This window comes from Telopea speciosissima, chromosome 9, assembly GCF_018873765.1.
Source record: "Telopea speciosissima isolate NSW1024214 ecotype Mountain lineage chromosome 9, Tspe_v1, whole genome shotgun sequence".
Classification (NCBI taxonomy): Eukaryota; Viridiplantae; Streptophyta; class Magnoliopsida; order Proteales; family Proteaceae; genus Telopea; species Telopea speciosissima.
The window spans coordinates 36,272,237-36,278,693 of record NC_057924.1 but is presented as its reverse complement, the minus strand read 5'-3'; the positions used below and the strand labels follow the sequence as shown (position 1 = coordinate 36,278,693).

The 6,457-nt window shown below is 35.6% G+C and overlaps 1 pseudogene; it reads left to right on the top strand.

Annotated features, from left to right (window-relative positions):
• The first annotated feature begins 565 nt into the window (after positions 1-565).
• LOC122638853 lies at positions 566-5,109 on the top strand (annotated as a pseudogene).
• The last annotated feature ends 1,348 nt before the right edge of the window (positions 5,110-6,457 follow it).

Sequence of the window (6,457 nt, the reverse complement as noted above, 5' to 3'; positions counted from 1 at the left end):
CTCAATAGATTAACCTTCAACAATCATACAATTTCTCGTAGAAACAGGTTGCTCAATACAAGGACCTGTCAATGAAGAATAAAATAATAATATGACACAATAAATGAAAATAATATTTAACTAACAGATTAAATAATTGTAATAGAGAATAATGCAATTACATATTGTAATTTGGAGAAAAGATTCGAGGGACATGAAACAGAAGATCAGATTAGCAATCGATTAATACCATTAACTTATAATGAAGTGAGATACAAGATCCCCAGTGAATAAATTTGACTCAAATCATATATTCATACATCTAACCAAAAATATGATAGTATAAAATTAAAAGAATCAGCTAAATTAATATCAACTTATCCTCATAAAATATCTACTTGACTGACAGACGTGTAAAGACTATTCCTATTTCAACAGTCCATGCAATCAACAACAGTAATAATTTTTGGTGGGAGAGGGTATTAATAATACAAGTTAACACTCTACACCTGAATTTGCTAAGCACCTTGTCCAGACCTGGTACACAAAGTGCCAGTATTCAGCAAACTCTCTTCTGTAGAATACAATGAGATGTTTGGATGATCATCATGGTTATGTGGGCCAATGTTTTACAATCAGATGCATGTTTTGTCAACCTAGTAGACACCAATAGGAAGTTATGTCCATAATATAAAAGTGTTACATTAGTCATTATTTCGTACATGGCAATGTGAACAGAAAATTGATATTAAGCAAATAGCAACCTGTAAGTATCAATACTTGTGGCTTTATTGACTATATATGTTATTGATATTTAGTTGTATACACACCAGTTTTCCTTAAGTTTGTACTTAGTAAGATTTGACTGTCTCTTTCATCTTACAGGAATAATGTTGCAATTGTGAATGCTGGGGCCCTTCAACTTCTCATCTGTTTTCTAAAATGAAATGATTCCAATGTACGGGAGTATGCCACTGCAGCTCTACTAACCCTCTCTGCTTCTGCCATCAACAAGCCAAAAGTCAGTGCCTCTGGTGCCATCCCTCTCCTTGTTGAAATCCTCAAAGATGCAAGTCCACAAGCGAAGGTAGATGCATTGATGGCATTATACAATCTCTCCACCCTCCCGAAGAACCTCGGCATCATTCTTGCAGGAAAAGCCATCTCTCCCCTTGTTAACTTGCTTAAGAGTTGCAGGAAATCTTCAAAAACAGCAGAGAAATGTAGTGCGCTTTTAGAATCCTTGTTAAGTTTTGATGAGGGGAGAACTACATTGACATCTGAAGAAGGTGGAGTGCTTGCAGTGGTTGAAGTACTGGAGAGTGGTTCACTACAAAGCCGAGAGCATGCAGTTGGTGCACTTCTGACAATGTGTGAGAGTGATGGACGTAGGTATACAGAACCAATTCTTAGGGAAGGAGTCATTCCTGGTCTTCTTGAGGTCACAGTCCAGGGGACGCTAAAGTCTCAGTCAAAAGCACAGACCCTGCTGGGGTTATTGAGAGATTCTCCCTACCGAAGGACTGAATTTCAAGCTGACACGCTAGAGAACATTGTCTGCAATATTGTCTCTCAGATTGATGGTGAACATAGAGGTGATTGTAAACATAGAGGTGGAAAAGCACAGAAGATGCTAGCCGGGATGATGCAAGTTAGCATGGAACAAAGCTTGAGACATTTACAGAAGAGTGCATTGATCTGTACCCCAAATGATCGATCTCTCTCAAACTGTAATGCCAAAGTTTGTTCAAAATGGTTGCTTTGGTCGTCGGCGTTGTGCTTTCTCAAAGTGTGGGTCATCATATTATCCATTGTGAAGAAATAAGATAGTGAAACAGAAAGCCAGTCCAGGCCATGAGATGAGATTGAAATCCTTTTGAGACAGAAGAACGACTAAAAGAGATGATGTTTGCTATGTTTGCTAAACTAACTGATTAGATGCATAACCTAACAAAGCAAAACGAAATTGAATGAGGTAAGAAGTCTCTACATTGGAAGTTAAGCTAACGTTGTCTAAACCTTTCCATATAGCATTTTTTTTTGTTATGGTTGATGGTTTTTTTCAATTAACATGGAGAATCTTCAGGGAACAAAAGGAATCCAGATAGACTACGTCAACAAATAAAGTATCATTGAAATAAAAAGAGAATAGTTACAGAAGCATCAATGGAAGCTCTGTAGCTACTGAAAGGTCAACAATTCTTCATATCCAACGGAACTGATTTTTTGAAAGTTCACACCTTTTCACCTAAAAATCTAGGGTTCATAGCTGTTTCCCCAACCGATATTGATATGTATCGGCTGATACGATATCAATAATTAAAACTGCGCCAATCAAAGATGCAATTTGGTTCGGACTGACCCCAATTTCCAGGCTTGTCACCACAGTTAGCTCTGTTTAGTTTGGGTTCTGAATTTAGCCCAGGAAGAGCAATCTTACATGAATGGGGAGTTAATTGATATTATGCATAGAGAGTCAAAGGTTCAATTTTTTAGAATCAATGGGGGATCAATTTGGATCAACATAAGAGTTGGCTGAATGGGTAGCATATTTGCTATTGGACATATCAAGACATCAAGTGGTATCATTATGGAAATTTTCAGACTACCATCCAGCTACAGATAAACAATTTTGAGAGAATCCCATTCTTCAGAAATCACAGTCCACACCTAAGAACTATAATAAAGTAGTTTATGAAAGTGTCCACAGTGAATAATAATAAAAAAATGTGTTTTCAATTAAACAAATATGGAAGACAAGGCAGAAAAGGGTAAAGGTTTCTCAGGGACCAGACTTAGAGGTTTGATCGCCTAGTAACCCCATTGAACAGGATTGTCAACCAACGAATTCCAATCAAAAGGAATCCCAGTACTCTGTTCATGATTCCAGCCATAAAAAATCAGATCCAACTGAAGTAGAATTAGTTGGTCTTCATTCCCACCATTACAACAACAATATCACCCAACAAGCAGAAAGAAGATCATGGAAATAATATAAAGTTATGATGTAAAATTATTTAAATATTAGATAGAAGAGAACTCACATCGAAAGTGCAGATTTATGTTGAAGACAATGTGGAGAGAACCTCTGATTTTACTCTATAACTTAACGGAAGATTAACTTGTCAGCGTTCTAAATTTTGGTGAGGAAAATGAATTGGTAAATTTTCGATGGTGCAGTTGATATAGAGATTAAAATTTAGTTTAATGACAAAGGAGAAAATGAAAGGTGTATATAAATACAATAAATGAGATCATGTCGGTTTTAGTCAGGCTATGAAGTAGAGGAATAGACAGATCACTAAAGGGTCAATTTAAATGATTTTCATGTCAGAAAACACCATATTAAATTTTAATCCTATTTTATTCTTCAATATAACTCATCTCATTTGATTGAAATCCCATTCTCTTCTTCGTCCTTCTTGCCTGCACCTATTCTCTGTCCATGTAGCAGTAACAGTAACCAAAATACTATTGAATTGATCTCTTCCATACCCACATCTTTCGACTGAATATTTTGTGTAGTGGTCATAAATCCTAGCTCATCTGAGGATGAAAGAATATCCGATTTGAAGTTCCATAGTTCAATTTTAGAACTGAACTGGTGTCTACCGTCTGGTACAAGTTCAATAAACTACCTGATAATTTATTCCTTTTAATTCCATATTTTCCAATATTGCCCTTCCTTTTTTAATGTGACATTCACCCTTTTCATCTTTTTGTAGATTTGCATCATAACCCTTTATATTCTCGTACTACTTTTGCTTTTTTAAATTTGTTTGTATGTACGTGGAGAAGGTTCCAATTTTTAATTTAAATCTGGATATTTTTAATAGAATAATGCTAAATTTAATTTATGTATATCATTATCTACTTAACTTGGTATTGATTATGATACCACTTTTTTCCGTATCCCATATCGTTTGATCAATACGTACAACATTAAAAATTGTTAACATTACAAATTCTTTTTGTTGGTAAAATGATTTTATAAAAATGTTAAGATATTTTGTTTTATGAATTTCTTAAATTTTTTTGGAAAATATGATTCGAATTTATATAATTATGAAAAGGAAGAAACTTAAGAGATTCCATTTTACGAAAATTGATTTCACCCTAAAGAAATAGATTGGAAGCTCCTCAATTCTCCCCTGTATTTGTAAAGTTGTTGCGCTTGTGTGAAGATGCGTGCTATGTCGTGTAGCTTGTTAAAACAGGTTTTCTATAGTTTTGTATTTCACAAAGTGACAAATGAGCATAGTTGTCACAGTATCTACGCTACCCAAGGCGTTTAGTGTTTTGTGGAAGCAGGGATACACCATTAACGCAAACAAATTGCCTGCCTTGGATGCCAATGCACCTAAATGAACTTGTCTGCCGGTAAATCTGATAGGCATAGAACTGCAATCATCATAGCCATTAGCATCTCATCCTCTTCTGCTTCCTGCCCAAGAATTATGAAGTGTGATGTTGCAATCCTTGTCCCAAGTGTAGAATAAAGTTAGATAGTTTGCCTGAGTAATAATGTGGCTGAATTTTATTTGTAGGATCATATGAATGAGCTAATTTAGAAAATATGGCTGAGGACATATCTTCCCTCAGCCACAGGCAGCCCACATTCGTCGCTAGCAAAAGTAATGGTTATAAAATGGTTTTACTTCTAAAAGTAAAATTACGAAAACATTTGTTGTAAACTTCATGGCACTGCTTTGCATGAGAGCATTAGAAAGATTTCTATCATCGATTCTTCAAGAAATCGGGTTACCAATTATTTTTTAAATGTTGTACTCAAGTGTTGTCAGTTACAAATGCATGATATTCATTTGGAAGTGCAATTGCCTGTCGTAGATGGTGCATGTTCATTGAAGATAAAGGAGCTTACTCTGGAAGGTCAGAGCCATGAGCGTGCTTTTTTGCTTGAGGACTTGTTGGTGCACTTTGGTTCTTAATTGTAGAGGTTTGGAGATTGGAATGAAGAGAGAAGACCATGTTAACTGTGTTTTTACTTCCTTGAATCTTTACATTTCTATTAGACTGATTAACCTTGAGGTTGTAAACGTTTATCTTTGTATACCAGAATTAAATTCTACATTTTCTCCAGCTGATGTTTGCTATCCTTATTGCTTTTGATATTTCATCTTCAAAAACGGTTAAGCATGCTGGAAATGGTAAGGAACTATGGGTAACAGTTCCAGGTTCCAGGTTCTCCTTTCATAAGTTAGTTGATATTGCTGGCCTATGGATGCCAATGCACCTAAATGAACCTGTCTGCCGGTAAATCTGATAGGCATGGAACAGCAATCATCATAGCCATTAGCATCTCATCCTCTTCTGCTTCCTCACCCAAAATTATGAAGTACAGTTGTTGCAATCCTTGTCCCAATTGTAGAAGAAAGTCAGATAGTTTGGCTGAGTAATAATCTGGCTGAATGTTTATTTGTAGGATCTTTGAAGTACAGGTAGAGTTGTCACACCTGCAAATCAAGTAATTTTTCAAGAGCATCATTAGTGAATAGCATTTGGTTTTCTGCCTAACAATTGCAGTTCACATGATCAGTAGGAACTAAATGGGCCTCACAACAGTCTATAGTCTGTACATGGTATTGACCCATGTACACTACTTTCTCAAATCTGACCAGAAGCTGCATTGGCTAATATCTTTGGCAATTTAATACATAATACAAGATCCACCAAAATTATTCACTGTACAAATTGTAAGGGAACAAAAAAGTAAAAGGACCTCATGTGTGTGCAGGACAGAGTTGTGAAGAACGGTCGGGTCTTGTTCAGATCAATGGTAGAATCTACCTAATTTACCCATGGCTTCAAGGCATCCTATTAGCAATGGGTGTTCCAATTTTTCAAATCCTAACAAGAGGTAGCTAGTATATGTATGTTCACAAACATGAAGACACCTTCTGTAGAACCATGGTAGAAACATTGGATATGATTTAGATACATACAACAACATAAATGTGGTACACATTGACATAATCAGAGTAGGCAAAACAAGTCATTTAAACATTGGAGATAGTTAGTTGTAAACCAAGAATTAATAACTTAAGAACAATGTTGGGATTAAATAGCCTTAAAAGCATGTAACTCAATATCAGACTTGATTTTTGTAGAATTTATTAATTTGGCCCAGAGTCATCTGATCCAAGCAAACAAGATGGTACTCAGCAAACTGATTTAAAGGACAACAGATTTTGTTCTCACAAAGATTATTAGAGAAACCCCCCAAAAAAAAAATATATATATATATATATATATATATATTATCCAGCACATGGCACAATACTCTTCCCTGCCACCCGGGAAGAGAAGAGGATTTGCCCAACAAATTAACTTTCCGGCCAACTTGCAGAAATCCCTTCCACGTAAGATGATATATAGATGGAGTTATGTAAATGAAGGTAAAGGATTCTCATTGAACTGTTCAATTGCCACTTGCACAAATAGATCCTATAAATTGATT